Below are 18,211 nucleotides of genomic sequence, written 5' to 3'. Positions count from 1 at the left end.
GGAGATCCCTAGCTGGCCATGATCAGTGGGTGGTCCCTACCTCATTCCAAAGCCTGATGCTAAGTCACGCCCATGATGCGGCCACAGCCGGTCATAGGGGGTTTCATACAACACTTGAAATCTTGAGAGGTTGCATACTGGCCACACATGGGGCAGAACCTCGACCAATACTTGAAGGGGTGTCTTGTGTGTGCACAATTTCACATCCCTCACACACTGTGCACCTCTCCAAAAGAGGGGGATGACACTACCTTGGTCAGATTTACAAGTCGACTATATCGGGCCCGTGATTCGCTCCTCTAGGGGGAACAAGTACATGTTGACCGTGACATTCTTGTTTACTAAATGGGTAGAATGTCTCCCGGCACCAAATTGCAAGGCAGAAACAGCAGCTGCCCTGATGATCAACCACATATTTTCGCGTTTTGGACTACCCCAAAGGATCGAGTCAGACCGAGGTAGCCATTTCACTAGCGAAGTAATGACAAAGATCTGGGAGATACTTGGGGTCAAAAGGAAGCTACACATTGCTTACCGGCTAGCCTCTAGTGGTACAGTAGAGAGATACAACAAAACAATTGTGAGCATATTAAAGTTTGTGGCAGATTCTGGTCCAAGTTGGGATATTCGATTACCTCTTGTCCTAATGGCCATCAGATCTACCCCTTCATCTGCAACTAAAATGTGACCGTTTCAGCTGATGACTGGACGCAGGATGGTGATTACCCGGCATCTGCTTTACAGAACCCAAGAGCAGACATTGATCAATGCCTCCACAACTCATGAGTATGTTGAAAATCTAAGAAAACACCTTCAACATGCTTTTGCCTATGCTCAGCGAAATCTAGAAAGATCGGCAGACAGCATAAAGATCCACTATGACTTAAAGACTACCAGAAAAGAATCCAATGTAGGTGACCGGGTCTACTTATGCAATTTCCAGAGGAACCAGGCCAAACAACGCACATTTTTGTCTAGCAGGAGGGGTCCTTTTGAAATTGTAGACAAAATCTCACCTGTCGCCTACAAAATCCGCATCCCCAAAGGCAGTTTGGGGGAGGGGGAAGATAAGTGGGTCCATATTAACCAACTAAAGTGTTGCCATCCTAGGCACACACTCCAGCAACTGGAGGAGTCTTCTGGAACCCCAGAGGGGGTCACTCCAGCTCCCTAGAATTCCAACTATAAAATATTCCATATATAGTCCATAACTTAAAATAGAAAAATGTGTCCTGATTAATAAAAATGTATGTGTCCGCCCCACTACATTAATAGTGGTGGGGAAATGTCTACAAAGATGTTTTTGCTTTGTCATCCTAGTTGATTGGAAACCATGGAGACGAAAACCAAGGAGGACTACCCAGGGAACGGGAGAAAGATCCAAGGAGTATTGCTCAATGCTCACACCAGGACTGGGCGAAGAGAACTGGTCGATCCACCCCTGATGGAGGGGAAGATGATGAACTTTTCCATTTTGGAACCAAAAGAAAAGACTGACCATCCCAGTCTTGCGACTTCCCATTGATGGACGTTCAACGCCAAATCGCAAGAGTGGGGCTTGTGGGATGTTCTAACCCACTAGTCTATGCCCTGCAACATCATTATGCACTGTTTTCATAAAAAACAACAAGATGGCCGCAAAAAGATCTATGCGTTAAAAATCTCTGAAAAGTGCAGGGAAACCTGAAAAATAGGCCGCCAATCCATTTTGCCTATGTCAGTGGTAACACAGGAGACCACTGCCAAAAGCTATCATTGGGCTACCCACAGAGTAAAATGAAACTACTTGAAAAAACAGTGCTGCATTGCAAGGGAAACCCAGAACTGCTAAAATCCATTTTTCCTTGGCTGTTAAATTTGCAAAATAACGATTCTCAAACAGCAGAAAAGATCCAACATCCTTGTCGGGTGTTAAACATCACTTTATTTAAAGAATCTACCTAAGCACAATGTCAGCAGAAACACATTTCATCATAAGAAAATCTACATTCAAAGGTGCTTACATGGGAAAAATGCCAGACATGGGCGCAGCACCGCTGCTCGTCTTTGTCAGAAGCTGTCATTTACTTATACTGTCAATTTAAACTTGTACATTAAAATCAAAGTATGGAAAAGAAGAGACTTCCATCAAAAGCAATATAGGGGATACAATTCAATCTGTGTTTTAAAAAGGCTGGAATTAAGAGATTTGTGGCTATGTTTGTTAAAAATGTAAATTGTATTTTAGAAAAAGACTATTTTCAACAGTGTTTTAAAAGTGATTTAAAGACATTCCACAGCTTCTACCAAACAAAGGAATCTTCCCTCCTGCTCTCTGCTGAGGAACTGGCAGGGAGGTGTGTAAGGAGGTGGGAGGAGGACTTTGGCCTGTTGCTCTGACAGGAGACAAAAGACTCCCTTGACTGAAAGGAAATACAAATTTGAGCATCAACAGAAACCAGCTGCTGGCAGGAAGAGGCTCAGGTTGCTCTTGGCTCAGCCAAACCTTGGAGGCGGGGCTAGACTGAATTGTGTATCTGGAACAGCGGAAAATATAGTTTTGAGAAAAAGACTCATAGAAAACTGTGCCAAACTGGTAAAAATCTGAAATGTATAGGTTATTAAAATGAAAATGTTGCTCACGTTTTAAAACTACTCTGTAATTTTTACGATATTCAGACACTGACCCACTGAAATGTTGATATTGTGGCAATTGTGATAATGCTAGGAATATGAAAACTTACAAAAGTATGCCCAGACGTTATGCACATGTATGTGGAGAAATTTGTACAGATCTGACACTAGGTAACCAACCAAAAGCGTGAAAAACTGTCGTTTGTGAACCAAAACTCTTAGGAAGATGGGACTTGGACAGATATGTGCCTTATTCAATCTGTAATGGAAATATGTATTATTAGCAAGTTGGTGATATTATAAATATGCCTTATATGAAAAATATATTTTCCATGTAGAAACAAAGGGGAGGTTTTTCCCTGGACCATAAACACAGCGTCACCATGACACATCATGACACTCTGGTTTCCTTCTCAAATCAGGAGAGAGGGAATACTTTGACCAATCAGTTTCCTCGAGGGTGGGCTTAGTATCATCAGCCTATCCACCCCCTTAGGAAATAGATAAATAGGGACTGGTGAGGACCTAGAGACACACACATATTCAGCCATCAACTGATTTACTGGCGAAGCCCTCTGCAGGAAGAACCCAGATCCAGACTCCAGAACTCTGAAAGCAGAAGGCCCAATCCAAAGCTGAACCCTTCTGAGCTGGCCTTTAAAAACTTGCAACCTGATTTTAACCCCAAACTTCCAAGGGGCACCACAAATTCAACAGCCGGGCTGTGCTGTTGCTCTGCTTCTTGCCAAGAACCCTTGCTAGAACCCAGCGATCCAAACCAGTAGAGCAGAGCTGTAACCCAGAACCAACCCGTCTGACCCGGAACCAGAGGCTGTGCAGAGACTAGCGTGCCTTGCTGAGTACAGAACCAAACACCTAAATCCTGTCCGGTGGCTAGCAGATTCCAGTCCAAAACCTTTGACCAGATCTTTGACGGGCCTTTGGCGGGCCTATTCCACAACCATAGTTGTGAGTATTTAGCATAGAATTGTCCATAGCCAATCTCTTATCTTTAAGTAATCCTATCCAACCCATTCCAACATATCCAGACTGCATTGTAGAATCTCTTTTGTCTTTCCCGAATCCTTCTCTCACCCATATAGTCCTGTGATAATTCTAGTGATAAATCATCTTTGCGCAAATATAATTGCTGAAGAAAGGAAAATGTTGCAGCGGGCAAAGATCAGACAGAGGCGCCTCTGGACTGGTGGCTGTACCGTTGGTATCTTGCATCTTCATAGCCCCTTAGTGTAAAGCCGATCCTTGTTTGTAATATTCAAAAGCGCATCTTTCATTTGCAATCTTGATTCTTTTTGAGAAAAATATCGACATTTACTAAAACATCCATAACTTCTGAACCGTACATGCTAGGAACGAAATGTAAGTGTCAAATTGAAGCTAACATCCTCAGGTTTCAAAGGAACCCACAACTCCTTATAGTTTTGCCGCAATCGCACTTAACGCACGCGGAAAGGTTTGCTGCGATTCTGAATTTGGCTCAATTTCATCCCATATAAAACAGCTATTCTTTGCATTCATTCTCTGAATTCAGTATCCTATCTGATAGTTATCCCACCATCATTGCTAGTGTCTACCTGGAACTATCCAAAGTGGCTCCCACTAGTTCTGAATCCATTTTAGAGAATTAAATCCATTTTTAGCATGTTTCCCTATTCAATTAAAACCATATTCAAAAGCATTTGACCTCTTTTAAAATCATTCTTGTTTCTCTCTAAGTTTGCTGGCGGAATTGGGATTGAAACTGCATTTGTAGAGTGTTTATTCCTGAAACCTGTTTTCTCTCCTTCCATCTCTATATTGCATATTAGGAGGGATTGAGTAGTATCAGGGGGAAAGAGTGATTACATTGCATTTGATTGAACTCCCAAAAGTATTATTACTGTGCTGCATTAATTTCCTATCATTGCATTTCATTGAACCCACACAAAGTTTTTTCTATGCTACATTATTCTTCTCATCCATACACCAACTGATCAAATAGATTGTTGATTGTAATATCACCCATTGGTGATCATTGTATAAATATTAATAGTGTGATAACTAGATATTGTTCCAATTCATAAAAGTGTGATATATATATATTGTTCAATTCATAAAATAAATCTTTTAACTTTGCAAAACAACCCACTTCTTGGTTCAGTGAAACCGGGGGAGGATTTCAAAGAGATGGGCGTGATATAAGGGTACATCGTTCAGAAATAAAAGAACTTTAGACATAAAAATATATAATTAAGGGTTCCAGCTGGGCATCTCACGCCAGGCATTGACTTAGGTGGAGTGCTGGGTTGAATCCACTTACAGATGGGAACAAGGAGTACCAGGAAGGAAGGTAACAAGGATGCAAAAGGTGAACTTCGGAAACGCACGTCTAACTACTCCAAGCAGTACCGTTGAGACGCGCGGTGCCGCAGGGGCGTGACCCTTTTCTAGGAAGTCTAACGTAGTGTAGAAGGGCTGGTGTGCAGCGTTTTGGAACTGTCGGCCATGTTGGCAGAATCACGGAGTTCACACCGCGGTGCATCATGGCCCATGAAGTCCAGAATGGACGAATTCAGCGGTTCATGACACAAAGTACCTGGCATTGTAGCGTTCCTCATCGGGGAATCGATGGCCCTTCTATAGTGCCCTCCCTTTAAGACAGGAGTCACGGGTTCTTGAACGTCTGGCGAAGAACAGGGTGAACTACGGTGGTCAAGTGGCAGCTTCTTTCCTATCGGTGCTCGTCGATGGGGAAGCGTAAACGTCCTGCAAGGAAGAGGCGTGCGGGGCACATCGATGTCGATAGTTCTGGACCGCAAAGATTTTGAAGAACTGTGGCCCAGCAAGGGCGTCGAGTCGTCGGCGTCTCTGTGGTCTTTGGGTGGCGGCAAACCCACTGGCAAATGCTCTTCGGCGCGTCGACGGCATGGCCTTCTCCGACGGGATAAGGCGGGCGGTGGTGCGGATGAGCGTGTCTGTGAATTGAAAGTTCTTGGGCAACGGGAGCACGGCGGCTCCGGTTGGCAATGGTGGTCATTGACGTGGTGGACAACAGTCCGGGCGCTTCTCTTTGGGATTCCGCAGCAGTCCCCGTCTCCGGTTGGCAGCCTTTCGTAGGTCTGTCTACCAGGGAGCTTTGGCAAAGATCAGCTGGTGCACGATGGTCCGTCGTAGCTCAGGAAGAGGGCGCCTTACCAGGTCCTCTCTGGAGAGACAGCAGCTTTCAGATTGATGAAGAAGAGCAACAGCATTTCTCTTCCAGCAGGGCTTCAAGATCAAGCTTCAGTTTCACTCAAGTTACTCTTGGTAGTTTGGACTTCAGCTTCAGAACACGATTCCTAGCAGTGAGAGGTCCCCAGATATACTGTTGATCTCCCATTCATTCTGCTGGGTCACACTCAAGCATCCAATCACTATGAAGGGCATTCAGCAGTCAGTCAGCCAATCAGGCACACAGTGCATTCAGACCATTCTTCTCCATCCATACACTCACAACACAGAATGTGGATTCGGACAAGTACCATGCCATTCAACACTACAACTGCATTCATATCAGTTTCGGGCAGGGCTGTCTTAGTCATTGTGTCAAACACAAGAAACCAGACATCCACAATAAGAAGTGTAGATTTGTCACACAATCCATTCTCCCAGGAGTCCAACCTCCAGGTGTGCCCACAACATGCGGTCGTTGGGAAGGCTCCATCCAGTCTGGTCCTCACTTCCCCACACTACCATATATGGAACTTCCACCCAACAGCCAGTCATCAGAAAGGGACAGAGTCCGGGCTTCCCGGGACTTTGGGACGATCAAGGTAACAGGCGATGGAAGGCAAGAGGCCACGGGGGCCATCTTGTCACCATCAGGAATCGACTGATCCCAATGACAGGGCCTGGGCATCCCAAAATGGAGGACTCTCAGGGCACCTGTCAATTCAGCACAGAGCTGCCACCAGCCCATACCCTGCTCTTTGGGCCACACACAGGTGCCCAAAAACATACACTACGGGCACAGAGCTGTACTCCTACCCATGGGTGCCATAAGGGTATCCATTGGGTCTGTACACCAAACCAAAAGAGAGCTGCACCATCAGGAGTCCCACATGAACTCCGGCATGGAAAACACAATAAAAAGCAGTAAAGGACAAGGATACAGAGGCCCTGTCCCTCCGATGCATTTCCAGCATCACAGTGGGGACAAGAGGGAGGATGGCTGGGGACTCCTGCACTACAAATTGAAGGTCGGCGGCAGCAATGGGCAAATTTCAGATCAGTTGCACTTCGCGGTTTGCGCTTCTCTCAAATAGCACCTCCGCGGTTCTCGGATACCTTATGGACTTTCCTCGCATCTGGGGTCCAGCACTCTGTTGGGGTGGCTCAGGCTTGGTCAGTCTTACTTCATGGGAGTCCAGAGGATCTTCCTGGAGCTCGGGTCTGACTTCAAGATGGCCCACTCGATTATGGTCTTCCTCTCCCTGGCAATCGGTTCTTGCTGCAGCATTGGAAGTACATCCAGCTCCGAGAGGATTTCCAGATGAGTTTGTCTTGGGGTCGATTGGTCCCACCAACCCAAGGGGAGAAGTCATCCTTTGCAGAGCTTCCCTAGTCGAGGCGAATTCTGAGTTTCAGCAATGCAGCAGGGCTTCACCGGGCAAACCAACAGTCTAGGAGTTGCAGAAATCGTCTCTTCCAAGTTCTTCTTTGGATTCCTTCGTCCAGTGGTCGACTCTGCCTTCCAAGCAAAAGACCTTGCCTTTTATGCAGGTTTCTCCCATTCATTTGCAGCCTAGCTGTCAATCACACAGGAGCAGTGGCGGATGGTGCTTTTTGAAAGTGGTGGGGCGTAAATGTTGTTACCAAAGATGTACGTGCGAGTGAAGCAAGTGAGACCTTCTCCAACAAGTGGTTTCTGTTCTGGGCGTGCTCCCCATGAGAATTATTGTTATACTATTAAAAATGGGGCATATTCCAGCAAAATCTGCAGGAAAAGTTGCCCAAAAAGCTATAGGATGTACAAGAGGTTTTCTAAGGGGAACCAATTAAATAGTCCAATAGTACAGGGCTCAGGTCACCAACGGTATACATTACCTGGGCCATCTGGTTTAAAAGGAATACCCAAATGTGCAGATAACCCTCCCTCTACTCAGATCATGTTGAGAAATGAAGTGCACACCACGCATACTGACTGCAATACAAATCATATTTTTAAAATAATAAAAAAATGTTGCACCTCCAGTCGGCCAACATTCTGAGCTCCTTTGCCTCTTCATTATATACATTTCCACTCTGCCATATCTCAGTCTGATCCTTTTTGCATTTCAACACGCAACAATGGGCTGACTAAAAGGCCACCATCTGCGTTGACAGTATGGAACTTCTGCTCAGTTCAAGACCATTTGAAATATTCCCATCCATGCACACCACTGTAAACGTCTCTGCCCTCAGAAGCTCTGCCACAAAAAAGTTCTGAACCATTGCTAAAATGGGTCGCTATTTGATGGATAAATGCCCTCTTTCAAGCACTTTACAATGAATCAGTAAGCGTGCAAAAGCAGAACACACAAGCCATGGTAAACAAAAATAACTGATATTAGCAACTATACATGTATACGACACATATAAATAAAAATAATTCAGTGTGAGCACAGATCTCAGCAGCAAGTGCCTAGCACGGTGAGCTGTCTCTCCTACAGGTGAGCATGTGCTGTGTAGCTGACTGCATGTATCTAGAGATGTAGCCACCTGTTACACTGGTGACTGTTGGTGGGAGGGCCTGCTAATCTGTGATTTTCTTGTGTCTCTGTTGAGGCAGCCCTTGATTTGAGAGGCACAGGGGGGAAGAGGGGAGGGGGTGGTTTTCGGCAGCCCTGAAGCAGCAAGAGACCAGCTCTGGACTCTGGTGATGCTGGCTGGCCCACAGGTCGGACAACGACCGGTTAGTTTAATATAAAACAGAAAGATGTTATACTGTCTCAGATTATCTTCAAAACAGTGAGATGGAGGAGTCCTACTGCTTAGCACAAGGCTTACCATTTGCACCTCTGTGCAGCACATTGTCTTGCCTGTGCTTGGTGTTACATTCACTAAATCCATATTGCTGTTGGGTTTTGCAAGCAAGTGTACAGCAGTAAGCACATAGCCAGTGGGTTGTGAATTAAACCAGGCATGCATACATTAATGTATAATGTGTAAGTAGTTTGCCTTGTCCTTTTGTATTTTTTACTAGCATGCTCGTATTTGTAGTCATAACGGGGAAAATAGCAATTTGGAATGATCAAAGAAATAATACCAGGGCTAACACTGCGTAACCCACTTGCAGGGGAGATGTGACAATTTAAGCGGTCAAAGTGTGGGCTCTGCTGTCGATGGCGTGTGTGCTGGTCTGGGGAAAGCACTGTCTCCACTGTAGCCGCGGCCATCGACGCATCATGCTAGGCCTGGCCACCAGGCACCAGCAGTGGTGGTGCCACTGTGCCAGGCCTCTCCCTCGCGCTGCCAGGGCTCTACTTGTGCCGTTTTATATTTTCAGCATTTTGCGACAAAAAATGCCGAAAATATTAAACGGCACTTTTTGGATGGAGAAGATTCTACGCGGGCACTGGGCAGCAGCAGCACGCCTGCCTGGGCCTTGCTGTCCGTGGCCCAAGGCCCTTGGGCCTTGGCCCACGGACCGGGGGTAAAGAAAGGCCCAGGCCAGGCGGCCCCCGCCTTGGCCCCCGCCTTGGTGGTAGGCAGGCCCGGGCCCGCTACCACCAAGGCCCGGAGTGAGAGACACAGGGCCCCAAGTTGGCGGCAGTCACAGTCAGCAACACTGAAAGACGTAGGCCCAGGCCTACACGTCTTTCAGTGTTGCTGACTGGGGCCGTGGACCACGTCCCCAGGCCCAAAACAGAACAACATCTGGGACCACCTGGGTACTTACCCGCCGGCAACTCGTGTTGTGGTCCAGGCCGTCTCTGCTGGGCTGGTCATCTTCAGGGCAGGGCAGCTGAGCTCGCGTCTTGTGACTCCTGCCATCGTCCTCAAAGAAAGAATCCACGGGAGAGAGTGTGAAGGTGGCGCAGGCGCACCCACACGCCCTGCACCAGCACGAGATCTGCATAGATACAGTAATGTCATTGGCTGTTTGCCAGCCAATGCAAGGGTTGTCATTGGCTGGCAAACAGCCAATGATATTACTGTGTCCATGCAGGGGAGGGACTCGCTGACCTAGTGCGCTGTTTGCGCACATTTTAGACTGGCGGGGGCCACCCCTGAAGCGCCCCGCCAGCCTTCTAATTAAAGGGGCTTACGTAGAGTGCGTGGAGCTACAAGCTCCACGCACTCTACTATTAAAGAAGTTAGAGTAAAACGGGACGCGCCCCGCTGTGAAAGCAGCTGGGCCCGGCCCTTAGTTATTGTTGCCTTGCCACAGCGCCCCCGCGCTGTTGGCAAAGGAAATGCAAGCTAAAAAAGAGATTCAATCAGAGAAGTTCTCTGATTGAATCTCTTTTAGCTTCCTCTTTCTTTTCTCTTTCTTTTCTGGGGGGGCGGCGCCCGGCCGCCCTATGATAGCAGCCGCCACTGCACAGGAGGGTGGCTGTCCTCTGAGGACTTCCAGCCGCCCAATCACCTTTGGGTGCATTCCTGTAACCAAGGAGACTAAGCGCAGGGAGTTCCGGGCACCTCCCTAGCTGCCTGCCCCTGCCAGACATGCTAGAGCCAGAGGCGGCTTTCACTGGTGAATCCCGCCAAAGACAAAATGAACAATGGATTTTATCAGACTCAAGAAACACATTGTTGAAATCAATGAAAAAGAGTGGGAAAAAGGTCTCACTCTCTCCAGGATAAAAATGAAAAGTCCTCTATGGTAGAAGGGAATTAGCACATTTCTGAGAATTCTCCCTAACAAGTCTCAATACAAATTTAAAGATCGAAAAGTCAAAATAATTGTCTGTTATAGATGTATGCTCTTGTGAAAAATAGTCCTTAATACTGTGCTGTGCTGACTTAAAAAGTCCTCAGCATCAACTCCTTTCTTATTGTTCCAGTGAAAAGTTCAGCGTCAATGTTTCTCAAGTGGTGCAACATAATTTATATTTTGTGCATTCTCAAGTTCCTTTTGCCAATTTCTTGTTCAGCCCGCACTTAGGCTCTGATCCTGTGTCTGTTATTGCTCTCTTCTCCCTCGGGATCCTGGTAGCTGGGCAGGGAGGCGGCACTCTTGCATCGTCTTATGTTGGCCATGTTGACCCACAGAAAAAAGTAGACAACTGCAGTAGTAGTCAATTCTATGTTATCTTTTTCTGTACCTTTAAAGATACCTCTCTACCTTTCCCTTTCATGTCAAGAAATGAAAGGGAGAGATTTAGCCATGGACATCAAATAGTCATGTAACTCATTTGCTAACACAGTTGCAGTGCTTTGGGCATTTGTCTCTGCGTGCGTGGTCGGTTTAAGGGGCACATACATCCTGCAACCTGTCACCAACTCATTCGGAGACTGGTGATGTCTGAGCCTGGCTGATGTGAGCTTGGCAAAAAGAGCCGGCTGAAGGCAATACAGACAGTCCTTATGCAGCGTGTCACGCAATCTTGCTAATCTGTGATGCACAAGAGTTTTGTGTACTTTATAAATGTAAAATAAATAAATCTCCAGGACCCTCCCTAAGATTGTTTCACTATGTAAACAGCAGTGTTGCAAGGAGATCCTGATGGCACTATCACTCCCTGCTTCATGAGCGCATTTATTGTTTCATAAATACCCTTATATGCTTCTTTGAACATTGGATACTGTTTCGCTCGAGCTAAAATTTACCCTTTCTTTAATTTTATTTTACTGCTCAAATCCCTTTTAACAACCCCACATCATATGGACTGGTCGTTCAGTGTGCTGGGTAACCTCTCCAAATGTTCTTCCATAATTGATGGTACTTTTCTAACTATCATTATTTGTGGTGGCACTTATGTATTCTCAATTGACATGGTATATTTATCTCAAACAATACCTCATCATCAGCGTCACTGTAGTCCAACAACTTATCTGTCAACTGGGCCAGTGTGTGTGATGCGTCAAGAGCTATTACTGTGTACAAACTCATCCTTTCCTCCTCAGTTCCGGGGATACATGTTCAGTCCTGTGCCTGTAAAAAGGGTTCCCACCCCAACTGCTGTCACTCCTCAACTGCGGTCACTCCTCCTATCCGGCGTGTCTGTGGGAAAACGTTTGTATCACACTGTGTCAATGCTTGTTGGGATTGTGCTGCATTCTGTGGGTTGCTGTGTCAACATCTGCTGTGGTTGTGGCACTAGCTGTGGCCCTTGTGGTTGCTGCACCTGTTGTGCTTTTGTCTGATCTGGTGAATATTGTGTGTAGTCATAATAACCATAGTCTTGCTATGGTGCTGGATATGCCAGCCCCCTCTTGGCCCATCCTGCATTGCACCTTGCTGCATTGCTGCTCTATTTCTATACACTTGTGAAATGTGTCCTACTTTCTCTCATGTCCAACATACTGCTCCAGTGACCCCAGGTCCTCGAAAGTGGGCTGTCCCCAACAATCCCTCCTTGTGCCACTCCAAACGCAAATCCTCTTCCTCTGTGAACAAATCCTCTTCCTCCTCTGAGGTAAAGATTACTCTTCCCCTCTTCCTGCAAAATAACGACCCATGCCCTCGGTCGCATGACAGCTCCCTGTCCATTATTCCAGCCTCCTGTATGTATCAATAACGCTCCTTTTACTTCCATTTTTGGATAATTTCTTCTGCACCAATTTTGCCTCTTCCTTTTTGCATTTCGTCTATTTTCTTTTGATCCTTCTCCTGCTTTAACCTACTGTGATGGTCAATAGTCAATTGTATCTCTGGCCATTGTCTCATTTCAATCCCCACACTCTTTTTAACTGTCTCTGTACTTCTTCAGGTAGGCCCTGACATAATATATAATAAAACACTTGTATATTTTTATCCCAATGTAGGCCCCATCTTCCTAGTCATTATGGCCCTCATGTCAGATTGGTCTGGAAATAGCATCCTCAGTGCCTGCTATACATTAGCTCTACAATTATTAAATGGTGACACGTCATATTTAGTGGTGTTACGTTCTGTCACTGCAAAATAGCCGGCTCGCTTCCACACGTCCTCTGCCTGGTCACCTAATATGATGCAAATAGGCTTTTCATGTCAACTGTAGCTAATTCTATCCCAGCTGTGTCTCGCTCTAGCTTGTAGATCCACCTGCCCGCCCCTGCTGTGAGTGATGGCAGCTTATCCATCTAGTTATTTTTGTCTGTCTGATTCCATGGAGTATAGTGGGGCTTCTCTAATTCCCTGTGGAGCAGTGGGAATTGTTATCCCTTTCTTGTGCAAAGGTGATGCTGGGCGAGTTCTCCTATTCAATGTCTCAGCTACACAGTGTCGCTGGTGTTCTGGCAGGTTTCTTAAGAAATTTGGTGATCTATGGTCTCAACCTTGACCACTCAACACCTCCTTCTTGGAGATTTTAACATGCACCTGGATGGTTCCTGTCCCTCTTCTGGACTCTTTTGAAACCTCTGCTACTCTCTCTCTCTCTCTCTCTCTTTCTATTCTCCACTCTGGCCCGACTTACTCTGCAGGGCACACTCTGGATGTTCTGATCTCTTCAGACCTCCTCCTCCCTATCCCCCTCACCACGCCTGTCTACTGGAGTGATCACTTTCTCCTTTCCTCCCATCTCTCCCTCTCTACCCCTGAGGCCAAGCCTACTCCAGCTCTGCCACCTACCTTCTTGGTCATCCGACCCATGAAGGGTGTGTCAGCTGAGGCTTTTGCTGCCACTTTCTCTCCCTCTCCTCCTCCTCTGGCGGACTCACATCCTGACACAGCACTTTCCATGCTCCACTCTTCTATCTCTGATACTCTTGATGTTTTTGCCCCTGTCATGAGGATCTGCTTGGAGCCCAAAGCCAAGTGCAACTCCTGGTATGACTCTGACATTGTCACCCTTAAACGCAAGTGCAGGGTGGCTGAGAGCAAATGGCTAGCTTCTTGTGCATCCTCTGACAAACTAGCCTGCTCCAAAGACAATACCGCCTCTCGGTCCACACTAAGAAGAGACCCCACATCCAAGCCTGTGTCTCGGCAGCATCTAAAAACTCAGCTGAACTGTTTAAAATCTGCAAGGAGCTAGCCAATCCTGCTGCAGTCTCTCCCTCTCCTGTCCCATCCCAGACCCTCTGCACTGCCCTAGCTTCTCATTTCATCTCTAAAACCCAGGACATTCTGCGCACCCTCTCATCCTCTCCTCCTACCTCTACTCTCTTCTCTGCCACCGGCCCTCCTGTGGCTATTTCTCCTCCCTCTCTCTTTCTCTTCCTTTCCTCTGTTCTCCCCGACAAGGTTTCTAGACAAGTACGATCTATGAAAGTCTCGTCAAAACTGGTTCTTCCCTGTTCTTCCAAAACCATCAATGGCCACATTGAAACCCTTGCTCCTGCCCTGGCTGACTTCTGCAACCACTCCTTCGCCAATGGAGCCTTCCCTTCTCCCCTGAATCACTCTCTTGTGCACCCTCTTTTCAAGAAACCCTCAGCCGGCCCCTCCTGCCCGGCTATCTTTCGCCCGATCTCCTCCAAGCCTTTCCTGGACAAACTCCTGGAAAAGCTGGCCACCTCCCAGCTTAATCTTCACACTGAATCTGTTGGTTGTCTCCATGACCATCAGTCTGGCTTCAGAGAATCCAGAAGCACAGAAACCGCTCTCCTGAACATCTGTGAAGACCTGCAGTCTAACCTTGATTCTAATCTCCCCTCTCTCCTCATCTTACTCGATCCCTCTTCTGCCTTTGACACAGTCAACCATGCCATCCTGCTCAATCGTCTCCATGATAACCTGGGTATCACCGATCAGGCCCTGGCCTGGCTGACCTCGTTCATCTCTTATCAACCCTCCCAGGTCCAACTTGGGTCCTTCCTTGCCTCTATCTCTCTCTCTACCTCTGGTGTTCCCCAGGGCTTTCCCTAGCTCTTCAACCAATACCTGGCAACTCTCGCACACCGCATTGCAGGTCTCAGCTCCAACTTTCAGTGCTGTGCGGATGACACTCAGCTCGTTTTCAGGCTCTCCTCTGCCACCTCTTCTCCTTCTCTGACTGTCGGCTATCCAGGAGTGGTGTGCTGCCAACAATATCTGCCTTAATGCCAGTAAGACAAAGATTATCCTCATCAGCACACCTGCACCCTCCCTTCCTGTCACTCTCTGGCTGGCCTCCCTTGGCCTTCTTCCTGCTCCCACATGTGAGGCTAAGAACCTCCGGGTCAACTTCGACTCCACACTCTCCTTTTCTCCTCACATCTCTGATGTCTATAAGAAGTCAAACTACCAACTGCACCTCCTCAGAGGTAGTCTCCCTTTCCTCTCCTTCCACCAGAATCTCACTGTCTATAGAGCTCTGGTTCTCGCTAGGCTGGACTACTGCAACAGCCTCTTTCTAAATATGCCTGCTCCTACTCTCTGCAACTCATCAAGAACAGGACTGTGAGACTTGTCCTTGGCCTCAAGCCCAGGGATCATATCTCTCCAGCTCTGAAATCTCTGCATTGTCTCCCAGTGTATGCAAGGATTAAGTTCAAGACCCTCTGCATTATCCACAAGGCCTTCTGGGGCCTGGGTCCTCAATACCTCCAACTCTCTCTTCGCAAATACCTTCCTACTCGAGCTCTCTGCTCCTCCAACTCCCTCAGGGTCAGTTGCTTCTCCAAGCAATGAGTTGGTGGTAGATCTTTCTTTGGCTGGGGCCTCCCTCTGGAACAACCTCCCTGCCTCTCTGAAACTTGAGGAGAACCATCTCCTGTTCCAGAAGCACCCCAAGACCTTCCTCTTTGCTTCTGCCTTCTCTCTTCGTCTCCCCTGCTGATTTCCTATCTGATACTGCACTGGTCACCTGGCTACCCTCTGATTTCGGGCCCATGTCCCTGCCCGCCCAGTTGCACACCTGCACTGCCTCCCAGCAACCCTTGCACTTGGGTCTGTATCTAAAACCCTACAGTCCCCCTACCTGCACTTTTGAACACCTGCTGTAAGCACTTACCCTTGCACCTGCCCCCTGCTGGCCGCCCTTCTCGTTATTGTTTTGATCCCATGTACAGCACTGCCCCATTCCCCTTTCCCCTGGCACTTTTCCCCTCCCTTGCACTTGCGCGATCGTGATGTCACTTGGCCTAGTCAGATCGTTGTCTTTGTCCTCACTCTGTTTCCCCCTCCTTGCCTCGTCACGCCTTGAAACACTTGTGTATAGGCGTGTTATCATTTATGGGGAGCACTGATGTGAGGGGTGGATATGGGCTTAAGTTTGGCCACAGCAAATCTGCTATATCTCCTACGCCTGGTCCTGTGGTATCCGTTTTGTTGAGCTTGTGCCGCCTCCTCACCCCCTCTTCATCATCAATGTCTACCCATTCTGTCTCCCTTTCACTTTCTCCACTCTTGTCATCCTCAAGTATGAGATCAAAATTCACTCCTTTAAAAGGTTCCCTTACATATGTTACACTCATTATCTCTGGCAACACATCTCTGTCCCTGGTCTCTGTGATTATTGTGCCACTCCCTTCTCCCCACATCTCTGGCATCATATTTCTGCTCAACTTTTGGCTCATCTCCTTCCTACATTTTGTAATGTCTTCCTTTTCTCTTGCCATTCTCCTGTTCCTCTCATTTAGCCCCTTTACATACTCGTCCCTTTCTCCCACCCCCGTTTTCATTCTTTGTCTCTCATGTTCCTCTCTCTGTATCTTCTCTGCTGCTTCTCTGCATTCCCTTGCTTTCTTACTTTGTGCATTTTGCTCTTCATGTGTCCCCCTCCTGGATTCCTCTGTGGCTCCTTCCTTCATTTCTTCATACTCCACTACCTTAACATAATTATTTTCTGTCCCTTTCCCATCGAGTTTCAACTATATTTCTCCCCCTACCCATGTCTCTGCTTCCATCATTGTTTCTCCAGTATCTCCATTACCTATGGGTACACTTCTCACCCTGTGACCATCTATCTGCATGCCTCTCACTCTCTGGAGCTCTTCCTTAGCTGTACTTAGCTGCTTTTCTATGCTATGTAGACCTCTATACTCTTCCTCACCCCTTAACTGTGTCTCTGAGCTGTGCCATGCTTCCTTCTCCGTTGGCACTAATGGCGCCTTTCCTTTTACCAATTTCGCCCTCCTCCTACTATCATCACTTTCCTCATTAGGGGATTCATATCTGGGATTCCTATACCCTACAGCTGCTGCTTGTAACGGGTATATTCCTGGGATGGTCGGGGCTGGTGTGCTCTCCTCTTATGGAGGCGGTACTGTGAATTGTGTGTAGATGCCTGCCTCAGCTGGTGATGGCGGGACTGTTGGCTCTGTGTTAGCGTCAGTGGGAGGAGGCGGCGGCGCTGTGGACTGCTTGCGCTCCCCCTCAAACATATTAAGCATACATTCCATTTTAGGGCTCTCTGTCTCTTACTCAAAGGCCTTCCAGAGCTCTACTACCCCGACCCTGTTCTTAAGCTTCTTACCCTTGTGTATGGCATGTAAGTGTGTGTACATATGTTGGAGTACATCTTTCGAGTGAGTGCCTTCTTGTTGCCATGACATGTACATCTTTCCAGCAGTCCCTTTCACCCACTCAGCATGATACTTAATGATTTTAGTACTATATCTAGGGAACACTTTGCATAGGTGAATTATTGGGGTATCCGACATGGTGACAACTTTTAAGCAGCGTGCAGCTTGGCACTTACACAGAATAAGCAATACAAATACAAATATACACCACCATTAAATCAGTTTTCATTGCCTGGGGTCACGCCCCAATGTCCAAATTCTACCTCTGGGTCACAACAACAAAAATCCACTGACCATCTAAATATTCATACTTACCCCATCAACCCTTTATCAAACAATACTATCTGCTACGCTCACAACACACAAGGAAAAACACCTCTACACGACTTACCTTACAACACAATGCCAGCAATCAACAATGTAATCAATTTAAAACACAACACAATAAAATACAGCTGTCTTCCGGTTTGCCACAGGGTATCCTTATCTCTCCATCTCTTTTACTCTAACCTCAAAAGAAGGTTGGGCCCTCATGGGCCCTACTACGCAGCCTTGCAAGACCTTGTCAAGGGATATCCTTTATCAACTTATTTGTTTCATAAATACCATGCAATAAATGTCCGTACCCCCCAAAGGTTACCATGCACATAGCACAATCACATCTGTGGATCTTTGAGGATTCTGGGCATTAGGGTGCCCTCAATCTGCCAGCTCCTCCTCCTTTGCTTCCAGTGGGCGGTGGAAGTCCAGGCAAGATTCCATTCCAAAGCTGGTTCCTGCTGGCCTCCTGTTAAATTGTGCACAAAAAGGATAATACTGTTCTCCTGACCGATCAACTGTCCAAAAAGGAGGGGTGTCAGGGCTGCCCAAAGTCCACAAAAATCCAAACCGTACTCTGCTACCAAAAACAGCACAGCCCTCTACCTGATATTTGTCAATAAAGTGACAACACAGAGTGGATGGTGGTATGCCAAATGCAAGGTAACCCAGCTTTATTGGAAGTATGCAAAACCTGGAGAGAGGACAAGCGTATCGCCTTTGT

Source organism: Ambystoma mexicanum, chromosome 4q (assembly GCF_040938575.1).
Source record: "Ambystoma mexicanum isolate Mex_15411 chromosome 4q, UKY_AmexF1_1, whole genome shotgun sequence".
Taxonomy (NCBI): Eukaryota; Metazoa; Chordata; class Amphibia; order Caudata; family Ambystomatidae; genus Ambystoma; species Ambystoma mexicanum.
Note: the sequence above shows the minus strand (reverse complement) of the source record.